A 19,402-nucleotide genomic window follows, 5' to 3' on the forward strand; every position below is an offset into this window, starting at 1 on the left:
CCTTTAATGGATAAACACACTCCTGATATTGTTTAAAAATGGGGATAACAGCACAAATATTCAAACAGTTCTTTCAGATTAACACCAACATTGTTAAAGTGAACTGAACACAATTAAAAAAAAAAAAAAAAAACTATAAAGGTTAGTTATGATGTGAAGTGATTGTAATTGCTGGACTGATGGTGTCAGAAAGTTACAGCAAATGGACAACAATGACATCCGCTATCTGATAATAGAAAGTTGCAGAGGAAGGGATTTCTGAAGTTATGGGAGTAAAAAATTCTGTGAAATTTCTGAAAATGTGAAGCATAGGTACAATTTCATTTAGCACAATCTTTTATCCAAAGCGACGTATATCTGAGGGTAGATACAACACAAGCAAGGATCTAGTCAGGAGAAAACCTGGATAAGGGCCATAAAACAAGTTCAAGTGTGACAGGACCTGGTTGCCTACAGGCAGTGCGGGAGGTAATGGGATTTATTTGTTTACTTTACTTTGCTTTTTGAAGTCTGTTGAGTGTAAAGGTGTTCAATGAAGAGCTGAGTCTTTAGTCTTTTCTTGAAGACTGAGAGGGATTCTGCAGATCGAACAGAGTTTGGTAACTCGTTCCACCACTGGGGAACCACAGAGGAGAAGAGTCTATCGACCTTGGGCCCCGTTGTGGTGGTTGTATCAGGCACCTTTTGCTGGCTGAGCATAGTGAGCAGGAGGGAGTGTAGACCTGAATCAAAGAGTTCAGGGAAGAGGGAGCCATTTTCATTGTAGTTTTGTAGGTCCCAATTTAAGTGAAGTGTTAGAGTTTTGAATTGTAAGCGGGCAGCAACTGGAAGCCAGTGAAGAAATCTGAACAGAAGGTTAACATGTGCTGTTTTTGGCTGGTTGGAAGCCACATGTGCTACAGACAGTAACTGCACTGACTGGTACTGAGTTGTACAACCAGGTCATTGACAATCATTTATCTTCTCAACTCCAGACAGAGGCACCCTTAGGGTTTTCAATGGATTATGTTCATCTGTTTCCTGCTGCTCAGACTAACTCAATAGCATGCAACCACAGACCTAGCACATTGTGAATACCTATCTTAATTCTTTAGTTTTTACAGAGACATGGAATTACCAGCACCGGGCCTTTTGTGGCTCACAAGGCCTGCAGTTATAGCAACAACCTCATTTTGTCCAAATGATAAAAGAATTGTTGGAGGACTCAACAAGGACTTAACAAGGACAAAACCAGTTAAGTGATGGCAGACCTGTACATCGGTACATTTAGTCATGTCATGGAGGACTGTTTCAAAGAGTGTACGACTAAATATCAAGACTTTTTTAATTTTGTTGATAAATAGTTAAATAGTTAAAGGGGGGGAGACCATGGTGTGTACCGCATAGCTGCATTCTGAGTTTTGTGGGCAGTCCATTTGTTTAAAAAAAATCCTAGTTTCTACATAAACAAAACTAAAAAAAAATAAATGAAATAGATCCCCCACTCTTGCTGTATCCTCTCCTATAAAGATCCGCCTTCCTTAGCTATAGCCCAATTGTGGTTCTTGAGGACCTCTTCTATTTCCCTCTAAATAGCCTGACAGTCTTGAGCCCAGTCGCCTAGCAGCAGTTCCTCTACACCAGACATTTCGTCCTTCTTTGACTACCTGTTTTGTCAGTATGTCAAAATGTTCTGTTTGTGTTCTACAAAGCATTTTCTCACAACAAAACATATTGTATTTATTTATTTATTTACTCTTTTGAGACAAGATATTGAAAGAACTGAGGTTGTTAAACTTTTGAGGTAGGACCTGCTCATATGTATACCATTTAGCGAGACCATGAAAAAAAAGTGTTTCTAGACTTTGCGTTGTGGGGTTTTTTTTGTTTTGTTTTGTTGCATTTAATGATCTATTAGTAAGACTAAGCAAGTTTCAGTGAGATCTGACAACAGAATTTCACCATGTTTCATCACATAGCTCGGCAGCTCAGATAGTCCTTCGTTAGTTGTTCACTCAGTGAAATTGTGTCCACTGTGTGTGCCACTCCAAACTATGTGTACAGAGACACTTAAATATGTCCTGTATTTGGAAAATAGCACACTTTTATTGCGACTGCAACACATTTGTAACTCAGCATCATATACAGTAGATGAGATCATCAGTAGGGGGCGCTAAGCAGCTATATACAAGTACAGTTACTATAGCACTGTGGATTCGGATACAATGGTAATAACGATGCACAGTGATATACTATACACTAAGATGTAAGTACAAATGAAGGCAAGTCAGTGCCTCTTGCTTCCACAGCGGCTCAGAGTTTGATGTCCACTGACAAAAAGGGAAAAATACAAGCTGTTAAAATGCCCAGGCTATGTAGACAGGTTAAGTTTGGGCTTAGTCTGAGTAATAACCTCACCTTTTCCAAGATCTCATACCTCTTGTATCACAGAAGACACACACTTTTCCTGAGCTGTGTACTCATTATCGCAATGACAGACACTGATAACTGTGTTGCGATCACAGAGTGCAGATTTTGTCATTAACTTTTGTCTATTTATTGATACTTCATCAGAGGACTTCAAAATCATGAAACAGCAAGCTGATGGACCAGTTGACATGGGTGAAGGGCAGAGGAGCCCAGCACATGGTAGTTTCAGTGCATATCCATTGTTTTAGTGGATATGGAAGAACTGCTGTCTGATATAGGTAGGTGGGATGATGTTGTGTTAAATATGTGGTTGCTGGTACTTAATTATTCAGGTTGTTAAGTAGGCTATGTACACTAAAACACAGGTCCTCAACATATACGGTGCAGCAAAACAAAGTGGGCAGGTACGCTGTCAGGAAGAGGCAGTAGGAGGGTTACTGTTACTGTTAACTTCAGCTTCTATTTTATTTTATTTCTTTTCACTTTAAATCCCAAAAGGCATTCAGAAAAGACCTCTCGAATCCTCTCCCAAATAAGCCTTGTCTGGTGATGGCTCCAGAGACATCCTGGTATTTTAATTAGCAGCCATCTTTTAAGCTTCTGTTCTGTGATCCCCTGTCTGTTCCTCCGCCTCCTGCCATTTCTATGTACACTGATTTTCACCTGGTCTCATTTATTTTTTTCTGTTGTTCTTTGTTAAAAGTTTGCTATACGTGTTAACTATACACTGGTTAGATAAAATTACTGTAAACACAGGTTAGTGATAGTAAATGCAACTACTACAATTGCATCAATATTCATATTGAGGAATTACAAAGAAAACTCACTTGACTTTACTGGTGAACGGTCCTGGTGGACAGATGGAGACATTTACTTGGCACAATAACCCTGTCCCCTCCTACTCTCTGTATTTACCATGCAGTGTATTACTGCAGTAGAATTTAGAATTGGGTTGTTAGCCAGCATAGTGAGTAAAACATAAAAAGAAATAATTTAAGTCAAAACTCACATACTACTTGTTAACCAGCATGCATTGCAAGTTTATGCCTGTTAATCAAAAATATATTTCATGAAAATAAATACTAAATATTGTATACTGACACTGGAAATGAGTGATCACAGACAGGTTGTCTACTTATTTTTTTTTGTCATGCTTAAAATTTTAATTAAAATGTGGTGCTCTGTTCACCATGTATTCATATTCACATATGTGATGCATTGGGATTCCTCGCTGAATACATTCCATCCCAACTCCAGGTGGCAGAAAGGAAAACTTCTGTTGGATGTGGCATGTTGGATTTTATTAGGCCTACTGCACCGCAGAGCTCAAGCTGCAACCCAACCAAAAGTTGGAAAATGCAGGAGCTCTAGACAGCATAAGTGCAGCATCCGGGGATCAATTCCAGTCCTGAGGAGATTGGCAAAACTATTTCTAATATATGACAAGCACAGCTTTGGGGTGGGAGGAAACCAGAACACCTGAGGTGAACATTAAGTTCTACACAGAAAAATCCTGATAAGGTTTGACTCCAAAACCCTGTTTCTGTTGACAGTGTTTACCCCTGAGCTATTTAATGCCAAACCAACATATTTCATCTCAAAAAAAAAAAAAAAAAAAATGCACTTGGTATACACTAACAAAGAGATAAAAACACTGCGAAAAGCAGACAAAATCCACACATGATCCAAGGTTACATTTAACTAGACAGAGCTGCATTTATTTTCTCTCTCTAATTTTTACAAATGGATCAAAATTGCGTACTCTCATGGCAAACAACTGTGACTACATATAGACATCAAGTTAACATTTAAAGTATTTTAATCTTCTTCAGCTATTCTGCCTCCTAACCATCTTGAGTTACTATTGGAAGCCCCACCAATTACAAAATGAGGCAGAAAAATTAAACAGGATGCCTTTACACCACTCCTTCCCTCCAGTCTTCAAGATTTTCAGGGAGCCTCATCATTTTTTACTGAATATACCCTGTGTGTACCAGTTTTGCAAAGTCTGCAACATTTCTCATGTTATTACCTTTTAAATGTAAAATTGTCTGTTGACATTGTCAGACAACTAAATAGCAATAATGTCTGTCCTTGCTGACAGAGTGAACAAACGGCACTACAGCTGTATTTTATTGACCATGAAAATTTCCTTGGCTGCCTGTGGAGCACAGGTGGGAAGAGAGACACAACCGAATGGAAGGTTCATTCAAATGAGGTTGAAGTTGTTGGCATTTTGGATAAAAGTGAGTTTTAGATTTCACGCCAAGGACAGATCATAGCCTGATGGACATAGCAAAGACTGATGTCATCTGCTGGGCTGCATTGGAGTAGAAGATTCAAATGTCCAACTCAGCCAGAGGTTGGGGAAGGCAGCAGATGAATGTGTTGTCAATCACAGCTGTCAGTCAGCAGTTACACAACAACTACCAAAGATTTCTATAAGCCCTAAAATCTTATTAATGGAGCAATAATTCCCAAAGTGAGCACCAGCACACTTCTTATTTAACAAGTGAGACTGCAGTGACTTGTAAAAGAAAAAGAATATTGATTTAATATTTCTAGTAAGTCAACTGGTGCCAGGAGCCAGTGTCTAGAGTCTGCTGATGGCGTTTTACTTTGAGGTACCACCACACCGTATTCAGTTGTGAGCATTGGTGGTTGCCTCTGAGAATTCTTGTAGTAAATGACTCTGCTGTTACTTTGATAAACACTAAACAAAATATCTAATAATACAACACTTAAATTATGAATCGACTGTTCAAATCCAATACCCTCCAACCAGTACATATCTTTCAGTCTGTATAAAAAAATGGATGTTTGCTGTGGTAAAAGCAGAGACACTGGGTAATCGGTATGAATTTAATATTAAATTCAGACATTAATTTAGTTAGAGTGATTCTTACGGTATCTATTGTCCATATATCCATAGTACTGTATGAAAGTCTTCTCCAAACCAAAATATGTGCACCATGTCTGTGCGGCCAAGAGGTCTAGCTTTGGGGCTATTTTCATTTATTTTTTGATTTTTATTTTAAAGAGCATACTTGGTAAATTGCCTCAACTTACCCTACTAAAAGTAACTTTAAAAACAAGATGCAAACAGCAAGGGTCTAATGAAAGAAGCTCAGACATGCCAAAATAGCCCTTCTTGTCACTTTTTGCCATGCTCCAGCTTTTTGCTGTCTTCTGCCACTGGGGGGCTCTAACCTTTGCTGGACCCACCAGCTCTCTGAGTGCAGGTCAACACGAGCCTACTGCTGCGGTCAGGATGCAATTGACCTGCCATCTGGAACTCCCACAAGGGACTGTCATCCATTTTTCTACACCACCAACATCCATAGAAAATGGCTGAAAACAAAAGGCTACATTCCATCTAAATGGCACAGAATATCACCCTGATAATACAAGATCATTTGCCAATAAACCAGGGAGCGTACACAAAGACAAGTTATCCTGCCTGTAGTTCCATCTGTTAGCCACAATCTGTCTGCACATGGGTTCCCTCAAAACATGTTGATCAGGTTGAGTGCAAGTGCCTCTCTCTTTAGAGCCCCATTAACAAAACTGCTGTTCATACATACATATTTCAACAGTGACATTTTATTTGTTCTTCAGGCTCATCATTTGCATGACACTAAAGTTCCAAGTCTCCTAGCTTTAAAGCTCATATCTGAGTAGTTTATATCACTGTGCCAAAAAGTGTGTAAGACACATTTTAATGCTTAGAGTCCAGAGGGTAGTGGCTCATGTCAAAGAAATCCGCAGATTCTCTGTATTGTCTATGGTAATGCTCTCACAGGCCTTCATCATAGACACTTGTAGTCCTTGCTTTAGTGTGGTTTCAGCAATTGGAACAGAGCTCAGTCAGACTGAAATCAGAGATGAATGCTGCCTGCTCAATGGGGGATTGTATACCATGTGACCCTACATCCTGGAGTAGATTACCACCGTGTGGTTGTAAAGGTTGAATACCGTTTATGAAATGAAGCTAATTGTTGATTTTGGTAAGCAAACTATCATTGACACATCTCTTTGTCTGATTTCTATTACTCTCATGACTATTATCTTAAATTGCCTCTGTTCACTTATACTGGCAGCCAACTCTCAATCTCTGAGCGTCATAAAAGCCCAGGTTGAAAAGACACATGACTGCAGAAGAAACAGATGTCACACTAGCAACAATTTCCGTGGATGCAGCCGCTTTTCTACAACAGGAATCCCACCTACAGAGAGATGCCAGGCGTTCTGACAGAAACAAAGACTACCGTTAAAATGAAAAATAATGGACGAATAAAAACAAATGTGCCTTCAATTAATTTCAACAAGTTATTGCAGAAACAGATTTTTTCTACTACATTCACTGCAATAAGGAATGCTGGTAGTGTCATAAACCTAAGGCTAAACATAAAGCTAAAGCTAACCCAAGACCTTCTAGCAATAAAGCACCAGAGTGTTGTGTATGGTATCACAAAATGTAATTTTTTCATCAATGAAAATCCACATCACTCAGTCAAATCCCATGTCCAACTCTGGGTGAAACAAGGGTCCCCTGATGCACAATGATCAATTCAGATAAATCACAGACATAGGCCATAGTCCGCGTGTGAGCAGACGGTTAGGTAATACAGCACAATATATTGCTACAACTCAACAATGACAAAAACCTACCAGGATAAACATCTGCTGATATCATTACTGCCCACAAATAACTCCCTCTGCTATACTATTTAAATGAAACAATGTCATTAAAAATAAAGTGGGAAAACTGAACATATTTATTAATGATTCTGATCATTTGGTGAATCAAAATTATTGCGGGAGAGAAATTCTTTTCATGACTTCAGACAAACTGTGAATTACAAAATGCAAGGGAAAATAGGTATCACTCTATTTTCCATATGCTAGCAGGAGGTTATAGCGATCAAACTTCCAACCTTGTGTTCAGAGCACAGCCTGGTCTTTATATGTATAGAACCCTGAAATGTACAATAATCAAAAAAATGAATGAATGAATTAATTAATAGCTAAAGGAATGAATGCATACTAAACAATAAACAAATAATTTGTGGAATTACTGGAGACATTAATATATTTAAAGATTATTATGAAATATGTCATCATTTTCACTTTCAAATAAATTTTGTTTTATGGTTGAAAGCTCAGTATAATTTCATAAATTATTTATTTTCATTTCATTGTTGTTGTTTTTAATATGAAAAAGCCAATATTCAAAAGTGCTGACATTGTTGCTAAAACAACTAACATGAGGTAGCTGACTAAATATAGTACCAGCTTGCTATGGTGACGGATCACAGAAGAAATTCATTGAAAGTCTTTGAATGAGAGTATTTCAAAATAATATATTTTTTAAAAATTCGGTAATAGAATAGAAAAAAAAAACGATATCTAATAAAATCCTGCAAATAAAGGAATATAGAATATTACATGCTAATTTGTGAAGTTGGTATATAGGGATGTTAATAATTAACTGGGTTCTCTGTCCATGCTGGAACCTGAGCTAATTTGGCAGCACTGAAACAATGTTAGGCATGTGATTTAAATGCTGCAGTGGTCAAGCTAATTAAGTTCATTTTTTTTTAGTTTCACTTAAATTAGTTTTTAAAAAATTGGTTTTCGTAGCCTATGGCCACTGTGTTTTTTTATACATCCTTAACAGTTGCGGCCAACTATTGGTTAAGATAATTATTTAAAATTGTCTTAATGATTTCAATTATTTTACAAATATTTGATTTATTAATATTTTGTTAATTATTAAAATTAATTATTTATTTCAGTGTTTGTGTTTCAATTTTAATTTTGATTTGTGCAGTAGGTGAATTTTCTTAACAGTTCAATTCAATTAAATTTTATTTATACAGCACAGCATCTTAACACGTCATCTCAAGGTACTTTACAATGTAAGGTCAAGATCTCAAAGTATAATTCTCCCTTGAGCAGCACTATGCATCTGTGACTTTTCACAGGAATAAATATCTGACATTACCCAAACTCGGTGGACATCCGTCTGAACTGACTGGTTAACTGGACAAATTATTTATACAGAAAACAGCTCTACAGTCAAGGACAGACACCGTACCATGGTGTGACTAATCACATCAAAGAAGCAGCAAGAAAACCATGAACGCAAAATTTGAGTGCAGAGGTTAAGGTGATTAATGTTAGAGATATTGTCATCTCTGCTACGTCCATTTGCAAATAAAAATGATTATTCATTCTAATCAATAACATTAATCACTCACTTGACTAACTGAGCTGACAGCATGGTGCAAGTTGATGGCATGGAAGATTTTACACACATACTGTTCAGTACAATACTCACTATACATACGAGTGTTTAAGCCTGGCAGAGCACCGGTCAGCCTGCTTTTATTGTAACCAACCAGCCAGTTAATGTGCTGAAATACCATGCACTTCACTACAGCTGCGTATGTAAAGGTGTGTGCAATGTAACCTGCCAGACAGCAGAAGACACTTTCAGTGCAGGCTGGCAATGACCTTTAAAAAGGTTTATTTATGTATTTTTTTAAATTTATTTTCTACAATTCTATGATGTATTGATCCATAGTCGGTGCACTGCTGACTGTAGATGATGGCCGGCATGCTCCCAGTTTAAACAAGTAGACAGGAGTACCGGAGGAACCTAAGGAATGTAAGTCCACTAATGTGGACAGGATCAGCAGCAAATGTATTTCTACCATCTTAAAAAGGCCCAGCAAAATTAACAATATCAATTTAAGATTACTGTCAAGGCTTTATTTTAACATTACATGACCCTTTCAAACAGAAAACTGAAACAAACTGACCAGATTCCTTTGCCAAAACCAGTAATTTCACCTCACAGATGTGGGAGTTGGGTGGGTTTACTTTCTTGTTTGGTATTTTAACATGATGTTTTGAATTCAAACTACACCAAAATCACACAATGGCACAAAAATAATAAAAATAAACAAACAAAAAAATAAATAAATAACCGTATGCTTTAAATGAAATAGAGTGTTTATGCTTGGTCTTTTCTTAGGTGGATTAAATAAACATTTCTGCTGGCCCACTTCCACAGTACTTCATTGCTTGGCTTCCACGTTGGTCCTTCCTTCTGCCTCTCCAAACAGGAATTAGGTAAAACACTTTTTAAAATTATTATTATTTTTAATTATTCCACAACAAGCAATAAATAATAAAAAATCTATTTACATGTTAATGTGACAAATTCCAGTTTCCGAATGTTTCGAGAAAAATAGCATTTTAGTTCCCCTAGCAAAGTGTCAACATCAAAAGAAGTGGGAAAATATGGCTAGTTAGTGCATTTGTGTGAACTAACAATATTTTCCTGAACAGATTAACATTGTAATAACTCATAATCACACAGCTGTCCATATTGTCTTGTTCTCAGCTGTGACACTGGACATGTGAGGTGAAGTGCTGCAGCTCCGCTGCTTAAATTTCAATTAATATTGTTAATGCAAATGTATGCTTTGGAGACGATATATGACGGATAAGGAAAAGGAAAAAAAAGAGTCACTGCCAGTGTGCATTGGGGGATGAATGTTTTTTTGTGTTGCATCAAACAGCTTCACCGTGCTGGTGCAAGTTAAGGCTGCCACTGGTTGAATTTACAGGAATAAATCCCTTACAAATGCTAATGCTACTTTGGTCCAATGAATGTGTTTATAAGAGGTCAAGGAAGTATGTGAAAGCAAATGTCAACTCTCTTCCAGTATTGGTATTCAAGGAGTGTAGCTTTACAGAATGAGGGAATTTGAATCAGAACCAGCTCTAATTCCTCTTTTACATTCTGCAGCCTTTAAACATTTCTGAAGTATGACATATTCACTGGTTACTTTTCAGTTTCCAGCCAAGAATCGCCAGATTACTCAATCCTACGCATTTGGTATTGTTAATCTTTAGCGATATTCTTGGCCTCTAACACATCTTCTAAGTCTTGCTTTAAATCAAACATGCAAAAGGGGAACTTAAAAAAAAAAAATCGTGAAAATGTTTAAAGTAAAACTATTCACAATCTACATACCGCACAGGCAAGTAGGTGAGTGGATTAAAACACTGCTTTGATTTAATAGACATGCATCAGCAATGCAAGCAGTTTTGTGAATATAATAAATAAATACAAGTATTAGAGAGTTATTTATTGGTTACTTTAGGGAAAAAGTGAACAGCCATACTGGAATTTCACAGGAAATTATATTGTGAGCCAAAATTCTGCGTATGATGCACTCACTCTATTTAAAGAGTTCATTCTAGGTATTGGATTAATAGAAGAGCACTATGGATGGCTAAAGGAATTTCCCTGAAGACAGGTGCCAACAGAACATCAGCAATGGCAAATGAAAACAAACATTTAAAAACACGTAGATCTCCTGAAGGAGGAAATCAAAGCAAGCGCTGTGTCACATTTAAGCCGAAATCTTACAGACAACGGATTAAAATCAACGCAAAATATGTATATATCAAAAATCTAAATAAAAAAATGTGATTTATTAAAATGTCCTGTCATTGGGTCAACTAGACTGGTTTTTAATTAACTACATATGAATTTACTCGGTTTCGAATGTCTATATCAATGTCTGCTGCAACCATGAACCATCTTTGTCTCATCAAGTGAGGAGAATATAAAATGAATCTCATCCTGCCATTGCAAATGTAAACACCAGAAAATTAAACCCTTTTTACTATTTCAAAAGTCAGTAGTCAAAGGCAAAGGCAAAGGCAGGGTACACCCAGGACACATGAACACAGACAATCAAGCACTCACATTGACACCTACGGACAATTTAGAATCACCCAATTAACCTCAGCATGTTCTTGGACTGCAGAGGAAGCCGGAGCACCCGGTGAGAACCCATGCAGATACAGGGGGAGCATGCAAGCTCCACACAGTCAAATGCAAGGCCCAGGCGACAGTGCTAACCACCAAGACACCGTGCTACCCTATGTATCTATGTATGTATGTATGTATTTTTGTTTATCAAGGTACTTTGTGCTATCCTTAAAAAAAAAAAAAAAAAAACAGAATTTCCCTCCGGGCATGAATAACTAACTTCTCTGAACCGCTGGGGGATGGACATTGGACTTCTGGGCGTTTCCAGCGGTATCTAGCACCAGGACATTAGCAGCAAATATTTTGGGTGACATAGGTTGTGTGTGGACTCTCCGTGGACCAGGCTTTTTTCAGTGTATTCTTTGGATGTTTGATTGGAATCAGATCCGAGAGTTTGGAATTTGGGTCATGACGATGGTTTTCTTGTCATGTTCCTCAAGCTGTTCAGGGCAGGTTTTGCGGTGTAGCAGGGTGGGAGGCCATTGCTGTTAGAAGCGCGGTTGCCATGAGGGTGTGCGCTTGATCTGAAACCATGTTTGGATGCATCGTACATGTCAAACTAACATCCATGTCAGTCTGCAAGGTGTCTCAGTAGGACGCTATATTGTAACAAGATAAATAATGTTACTCACGTCACTTTTCCACAGTTTCAATGTTGTGGCTAGTTTCTGTATATCACATATTTTTATATTCTATGTATGTTTTAGATAACCGATGATATATGATCAACTGCAGCAATATTGTCAGAAGCAACCTGTAACAATTATTACAGCCAGTTATATATCATTTCCAACTGCAGACAGTAAATCAAGACTATAACAAACACACACACAAATACACACACGCAAAGAAAAATAATCCGACTTTCTAGGAAAATGAATTACTTTCATTGCATTATTGATATGTAGTAAAATGTGTGCAGCTTTGTCAATTCCTCTAAAAGATGGAAAGTCATCAGCACTACTGAGCAAAACTAGAAATGCACTCAGAGTGCAATTTTTAAAAAAGGGTCCACATTTGCAACTATTTTAACAGATACTTCCTCTGCCCATGCTTTATCTTTTCACCCAATTTCATGAAATCTGGCGTAGCTGTTTTTGCATCTTGCGTTCACACAGCAATACAACACATTATTGCTACCATCAAGGCTCCACCTACTTGGTGAATGTAAATATTCTTTTGACAGACAGGCTTGGTGAGACCAGCAACTCTCCTGCTACATGTTTATTCCTCTCTGGATGTCCCTGTACCAAGATCAAGCCATATCTGCAATCTATTTAAATTGCAAAGTAATTTTTTGAAGGTTGCCAAACAAGGCAAAGGCAGTACTATAATTTAATTGTATGTGGCATTGCTGTGCTTCATTTTTGTTGCATCAGATTTGCTAAGGTTGCAGCCAAGAATTTCAAGAACAGCCTCAATAACAACAGAGTCTCTGATTCATTGTTATAAAGCTGTTATTTATTTTGGAGATTTTCAAATGTGATCAGGATAAGGAGATTTATCCATAGAGGTCTAGACTGTTCATCTTGGCTTTACAGTTTTGCAGCTTTTACAAACAAAATTGAAGGATGGTTCAATATGGAATTTTCCACAAAAAAAAAATAAAAGAAATGCTTAGGGTGTCAAGGCTTAATTTGTTGATTCAAAGCTACAGTGTGAGTTTTTCTTTTCTTTTCATTTTTTTGAGAATGATAAATGTGGCAAAGCGTGAAAATGAACAGTGCTAGATACATGACCAAAAAAAGCATTTCTTCTGGAAGATGCCAAATTAATAAAATTATTATTAATATTGTTGTACTTCACAGGCTACAGATATGCAATATGCTGGAGCTTCTGGAACAGACTGGGGGTGTATCCACTGGTCCAAAGCTGTAAGCATTAGGCTGTAAGGCAGTCAGGTGTCGCTGCTGATCACAGGCTATATTATGGAAAAGTCACCCACAAAATACATTTGTTTTTTGAAATAGTGTAACACTGCTAATAAAACTCCGATGAAGCTAAAATATAGCGTTTCAACAAAAAGTTCAGTGAAGAAGACACACATACACACACACACACACACACACACACAGACTCTGCTGTTGGACAAAGGGTCCATTTATGAAGCTCCAGGTAGCTTTCATCAGCTGGATCTTCAGGCTGAGCACTCCCTGGATAATACACACACACACACACACACACACACACACACACACACACACACACACACACACACACACACACACACACACACACACACACACACACACACACACACACACTTATATTGCATACAAATCTTCGGTTTGAGGGCTCTCAAGGTAATTATGGAAAATGTGCACACAGTGGCACACACAACAGCCAACAAGGTGCATACACAAACAGAAATACCCACATGTACAAAGACACTCAGATGAACCTACATGCAAAAATTATGCACACGATGTTCAAATTGTTTCTCAGTGGTGACATATCCAAACTAAAACAAGGACAAATTCACTATCTGCCTGCACACTCATATGCATTAAATAACAAACAGATTCATTTACAACACACTAATACAAAATCGTTCCATGACAAATTAGTACTCATTCAACACAACACACGCACAGATATACATATACATATTAAGCTAAGTTTCTTTATATCTAATTTGTCAGTTCTCACAATAATACTGCTTTCATTTTCTTCTTGTTTTTATTTTACATGTGTATATATGGATCAGTAAAATGTTTAATGCAGTTTGCTCATTTCTTTAAAAATGAGTTTGCTTCCCACATGAGTCATAGAAGTGCCCTGTGGTCTATCAACCCACTCTAAATACATGGCAGTGTTGCACTTTAGTACTAAAGTGTCCACAGACAGTATCTGTCTGTTGCCAGAAAACCATTAAGGCATTCCAGACCTGATACAGTCATCCACAATGATTTTTAATGACTAGAACAGTTGAAATTGTTGGATCATTAACATTCAACATAGCAAAATTACAAAATACTAGACAGAAATATTTTGTCCTCTAAGATTATGTGTAATGTGTTGAGTCTCTAGGCTCTGACTTTTTTTCTTGTTGCTTTTATTATCATGTTTACTGCCATGTACAGGTTTTACTGATTTTGCAATAAACGAGTCAACCACTCCAACCTTAAAAAAAATCAAAAACACATTTACTACACGAGAAGATATATGTTGACACATATGAAAGACAGGAAAAGACTTATTAAATGTGTCTGTAGTTGAAAAGGTACGCAGAACTGAATTATCAAAAAAGAGAAAAAAAAAATAACTGATTGTGGTACACAATTGTTTTAAATGTCTGTGTTTGACTACTACTGGGAAGCTCTAACTTGAAGTGCTTTAAACCAAGATGAATCATCCTAATACATAGATTATTCTCAAAAAATGCTGATTTTACCACTACATCTACAAAAAAAAACAACCACTTCCAGTAATTTCACAAATTCTCTCAAGTCAAACAACTACCTACACATCTGCACACGTTTCAAGTGGAATTGTGTGAGAACAGAGTAACTGCGAAGGTAAAACTGGCCAAGATGTTCACTCAGATGTGTTATCTATCGAGTTGTACAGCTGTGCAGGTTTATTTTGTACTGCAAGAAACTACACCAATACAGATGACCAGATAAAAGGCAAGAGAAAAGCTCTAAAAAATAAACTAAAGCTGAAATTCTCCTTTTAAGAGTTGCTGATCAAATTCCATTCTGCATTTCAGCTGAGTTACTATTCCAGTATCGCAAATGATCCCTGCATATGAACAGAAATAGCTCTGAGAAAATAGTTTTTAATTTGCAATAATTCTGTCACATATACAAAAAGGACAAATTGGTATGTGCTGTGTACTGTATGTAGTATTACGCACACTGCATCAATACATCACTCACAATTCATTTCAGATTTTTCTTTAGCCTGTTTGTTACAACTAATGACTATTCTGTGTGTTCCAAACTGCTTACATGTGTAGCAGCATTGTCAAGGTTGTATCTTTAAAACATCCATATATGAACAAAGTTCTACACACATACACACATATACACAAACACACACACACACACACACACACACACACACACACAGAGAGAGAGCGCTAAACATTGTATGCGATGCAGTCCCAGATCAATGTTTTGCTATTACAGTCCGTATTAATTCTAATGCAATTACAATAAAGTTCTGTGTATATTTGTATGTGCAGTGCATTTTGAACAAACTGCAATTATTTGTTCTCCAGAATAAAACGTCTGCTTCTGTAAAAGCAGACTGATTCTGCCATTTCAGTCTTTTTAGCATGAACATGAAATGATGCTGTTGAACTCTATACACTAAACAGACTGAGTAGCCCAGTTTCTTCACTAATCAGTACCACTTTATCAATACTCACAATGCTCAATACAAAGATACAGTTTTGAGCTTTTAATGATAAAAAACAGAAAACATTCTTGGATCATTTTACTAAAGGTGGCAATTAACACACCTTCGCAGCCACGTCAGTGTTGTGCAGTACTGACAAGAGCTCCCATTTCACAACAAGAATGCTGCAATTTTGCTGCAATTTCTATCAAGTTGCAACTCATAGAGTGGTTGAAATGAAATTTAAATTGAATGTCTTGTCTGATTTATCCCAAAGCACAATAAAATTGGACAAAGATTTTGTCAAGCCCTGTCCTTAAGTGCAATAAAGACACATAGGACATGCGCTCTCTGTTATAAAACCTACAGGGAAGAGGGGTAGGCAAGACAAACTCAATTCACTGGAACACAAGGCCATCACCGCAGTTGAGTTCACAGGGAAAATAAAACTGAGCACAACTGTAAAGATTACAATGTGCACAACATTTTACATGAGAACTGAAAATATAATGGCATCAATGTAGGTTAACTGCCTATACAGTATGGCAAAAAAAAAAAATGCAAGCGACAGGGAAGATAAGAGGAGGAGAGACAAAGCCACCCTGTGTCTTCCTTCTAGTTTACCCTTCACTACAAAGTGAATTCCTGCGGTTATACTATTTCATACCAGTCCTGTAATACCTTTACCTTTCACATACACACACATGCACACACCTTCGCAGCCTCACAGGCGAAGGAAACTGGTCTCAGCATTGAGTCCTTAAGATTTACCACAAAACAAAAGCAAGGTCTCCTCTTTCAGTGTGGAGTCTTATCTTCACCAGGACATATAGTAGTTGAACTGGTCCAACTGTAAAAATCCATCATACAATATGCCAATGTTTTTTTTCAAAGTATGTTCAAGAACATTTAGGAGGAACAGTTTAATTTCAGTGATATCTAATCTCCCTAAAAATATTCCAATGTCAGACTGCAGTCTATTACAGCATCTGTCACCTCTAAAATTCCCAATAAAATCACTAGTGACTACGCTTCTACGACAGTCTATAATGGAGTGAGATCAACGCAGAATTTGGTTTGACAAACTGTATTGTAAACTGGGAAGTCACGCATGTGAAAACATTTGAGAAAGCCTTTCATAGCCAAACATCAGATTTTCATTATTTCTAAACAGTTTTTCAGGGCAAAAATAACTTCAGGAGTCCTCTTGACTTTTCGGCTTTTTTTTTCTTTTTCTTTTTCCATCCAACTCTGAAACCAAACCTTTCTCATCTCATCCGAGCGTTACATTCGCCTCCAAATAACTGAGCTACAGTGTTGAGGAAATCGTCTTAATTTGCCTACCGTTTGATGAGACTGAAAATCGCTCTCTCCTTTTTGCAACTACATGTAAGGACCTTAAATAACCTACGTAAGAACGCTGTGATCTTCATTCATAAAAGCACACTCAATCAAATCTGGCTTAACGAAAACGGTGCAATGCACACCAAATTAAAATTCAACATAGTATGGTAATTCACTATACACAGGTCACCATTCGGCATGAAAATGTGTTTAAAACGCAAGACACATTTAAATTAAATCGACTTTTCCAAGAGTTCCTACCGGTTCATCGGCTCTTTACAAGACGGTGGGAATAACAGGAGAACCAATTAGAAAAGTCACAATTCTACACGTGGTGTTTCTTGTTTTTTTTTTATTGTTGCCGAACTGAGGAGCGGCAGAGGATATGTTTAATGCCGAGGAGCCATGTGTGACATGTACTGAGAAGCCATGCAGAAATGACCTGCATTCTTTAATGGAAATAATCTGTGGTGGAAGTTAACCTGAGACTGCTCCCAACACAGATAACACTTGAGTTCAAATAAACGCTTTCTGTTCCGGCCTCTGTGTTTTCCTCTTTGTGTCATGTGCAGTGTTTGCCGGGGCTGTCCTACCTGTTCGTCCTCGTGTGAGGAGGTCCTCCTAGTTTACAACCGCAGCCGCTTGTTTACTTCGTTACTTCGACTTTCCCCCCACAACGAAGAACACCAAAAAACCAAAACAAAACAAAAAACTTCTTCCGTTTGTTCAGTTTATTAATTTGTATCTTTATGGTGAAAGTAACAACAAAAACCTCACCAAGAAAATCGCATTTGCGGCAGCGTCAGTCTCACTATTCTACTTTACGAAACCGTTAGTTCTCCCGGAGCTTCTCCTGCCGGTCTTCTCTCTCGGTGTTTCTAATTTCAGCCGATTTCACTAAAACGCAGCAGGAAGGTTCGCAGTCCAAAGGCGCGCGGCTGTCAGAGCAACGCACGTGAAGGTGATGAAAACAGATGGAACAAACGGCGAACTCTCCCGGTCTACTGCCGGTAAACTAAGCAGGAGTTCATTAAAGCCCGCTGTGTTTCTTTCTCTCCGTCCGAAGCGTCTTTTTGTTGTCGCTAATGAGTCACCCAGGTGGTGAAGCACCTTTTCCCCTTTGCTCCCTGCTCTCTCCTCGCGTTGTCCCGGCTGGCCGGCTCAAGCGACAGCTACAGTAAAAACGGTTTGTGCAGATCAGAAAAGGGAAAAGAGACAGAGAGAGAAAAAGAAAAAGTGGGGAAGAGAGAGAGAGCTCCCGAGAAACGGAGAAACAGCACTGTCCTCTGTTGCTGCTGCCCTCCGCCAGTGAGCGCCGGCGCGAGCTCATCTCCTCCCGGTAAAAGATGATGATACGCCAAGCGAGGCAGAAACGGAATGCTGGGGATCCCCTGCTGCGTCCAATCCTGACGTCTCTACCGGTGTGCCGGCGTCTGCGAGTGCGCGCGCGAGTCACTCGTGTGTGTGTGTGTGTGTGTGTGTGTGTGTGTGTGTGTGTGTGTGTGTGTGTGTGTGTGTGTGTGTGATGGTTGTTGTGGGGTGGGAGTAGAGGGGGGACGTAGGGGTCAGCCGTGACTTTCTACTGGATGCCCCGACTGTGACAGGTGACGGCGGAGGGGTGAGAGCAGCGGGGGCACATGGTAAGACACCCGGTTAATGAGGTGGTGCTTTTTCCGCTTTCAGTCAGACAGACTACGAGTCAAAAATAAGATTGAATAAAACTGATACACCGTCTGAGGGCGAGGCAGAGCTTGCTGCTATACACTCACAGGCCTGGGCCTAATAAAAAAAAAAAAAAAAGAGTAAATGTAGCGGAATAGACACTATGTATTAGCCATGGCAAGGACTGAGAAAAATGAATCGATGGAATGCTACTCTAGGAGGAGAGTGACTCCAGCAGACTGTAGGTGTAGCCCAACATCTGAGGTCTCTGATGGATGAATGCACTCGTAAGAACAGCAAAGATACTGTGCAGATTCCTCCAACTCCCGTCGATTTTTATAGATATAGACAGTACTACTGCTTTAAAAATGTACTGCTCTGTAAAACACACAGAAGAGACAGATGCCCCTGGAGCTGTTTGTGGGTCAAGTCAACGTGACACAAGTCAACAACACAGGGATTGTGGTAAATGCAGTTACTATAATACATGTATATTATCATAATACATGCATATACAAACTAAAAATAGTAATAATAAAATACACACACGCGCACACACACACACACACACACATATATATGTATATATATATATATATATATATATATATATATATATATATATATATATATATATATATATATATATACACATATACATATATATCATATAATTATTATTTTGTGACATACACACTAGTGAGACAGCAATCAGAAACACGGCAAAGTCATCCATATCTGAAGGTGAACATTGTATTTACGTTATTTTCATTTTGTAAGCTAAGG

The 19,402-nt window shown here is 38.1% G+C and overlaps 1 protein-coding gene across 11 annotated transcripts in view; it reads right to left on the reverse strand.

Annotated features, from left to right (window-relative positions):
* LOC111562847 (teneurin-3) overlaps positions 1-19,402 on the reverse strand; it is a 391,758-nt gene that overhangs the window by 334,229 nt on the left and 38,127 nt on the right. For 7 of the 11 annotated variants that reach the window (XM_055010078.1, XM_055010077.1, XM_055010074.1 and 4 more), the window contains exon 1: positions 17,548-18,299. The exons of 1 other annotated variant lie outside the window; for it this stretch is intronic. The gene's annotated coding sequence lies outside the window, so the exon portion shown is untranslated. Of the gene's footprint in view, positions 1-17,547; positions 18,301-19,402 lie in introns of those variants that run through there. 3 more of the 11 variants (XM_055010068.1, XM_055010071.1, XM_055010066.1) reach the window with 1 other exon arrangement.

The sequence above is a fragment of the Amphiprion ocellaris genome, chromosome 4 (assembly GCF_022539595.1).
Source record: "Amphiprion ocellaris isolate individual 3 ecotype Okinawa chromosome 4, ASM2253959v1, whole genome shotgun sequence".
NCBI classification, from domain to species: Eukaryota; Metazoa; Chordata; class Actinopteri; family Pomacentridae; genus Amphiprion; species Amphiprion ocellaris.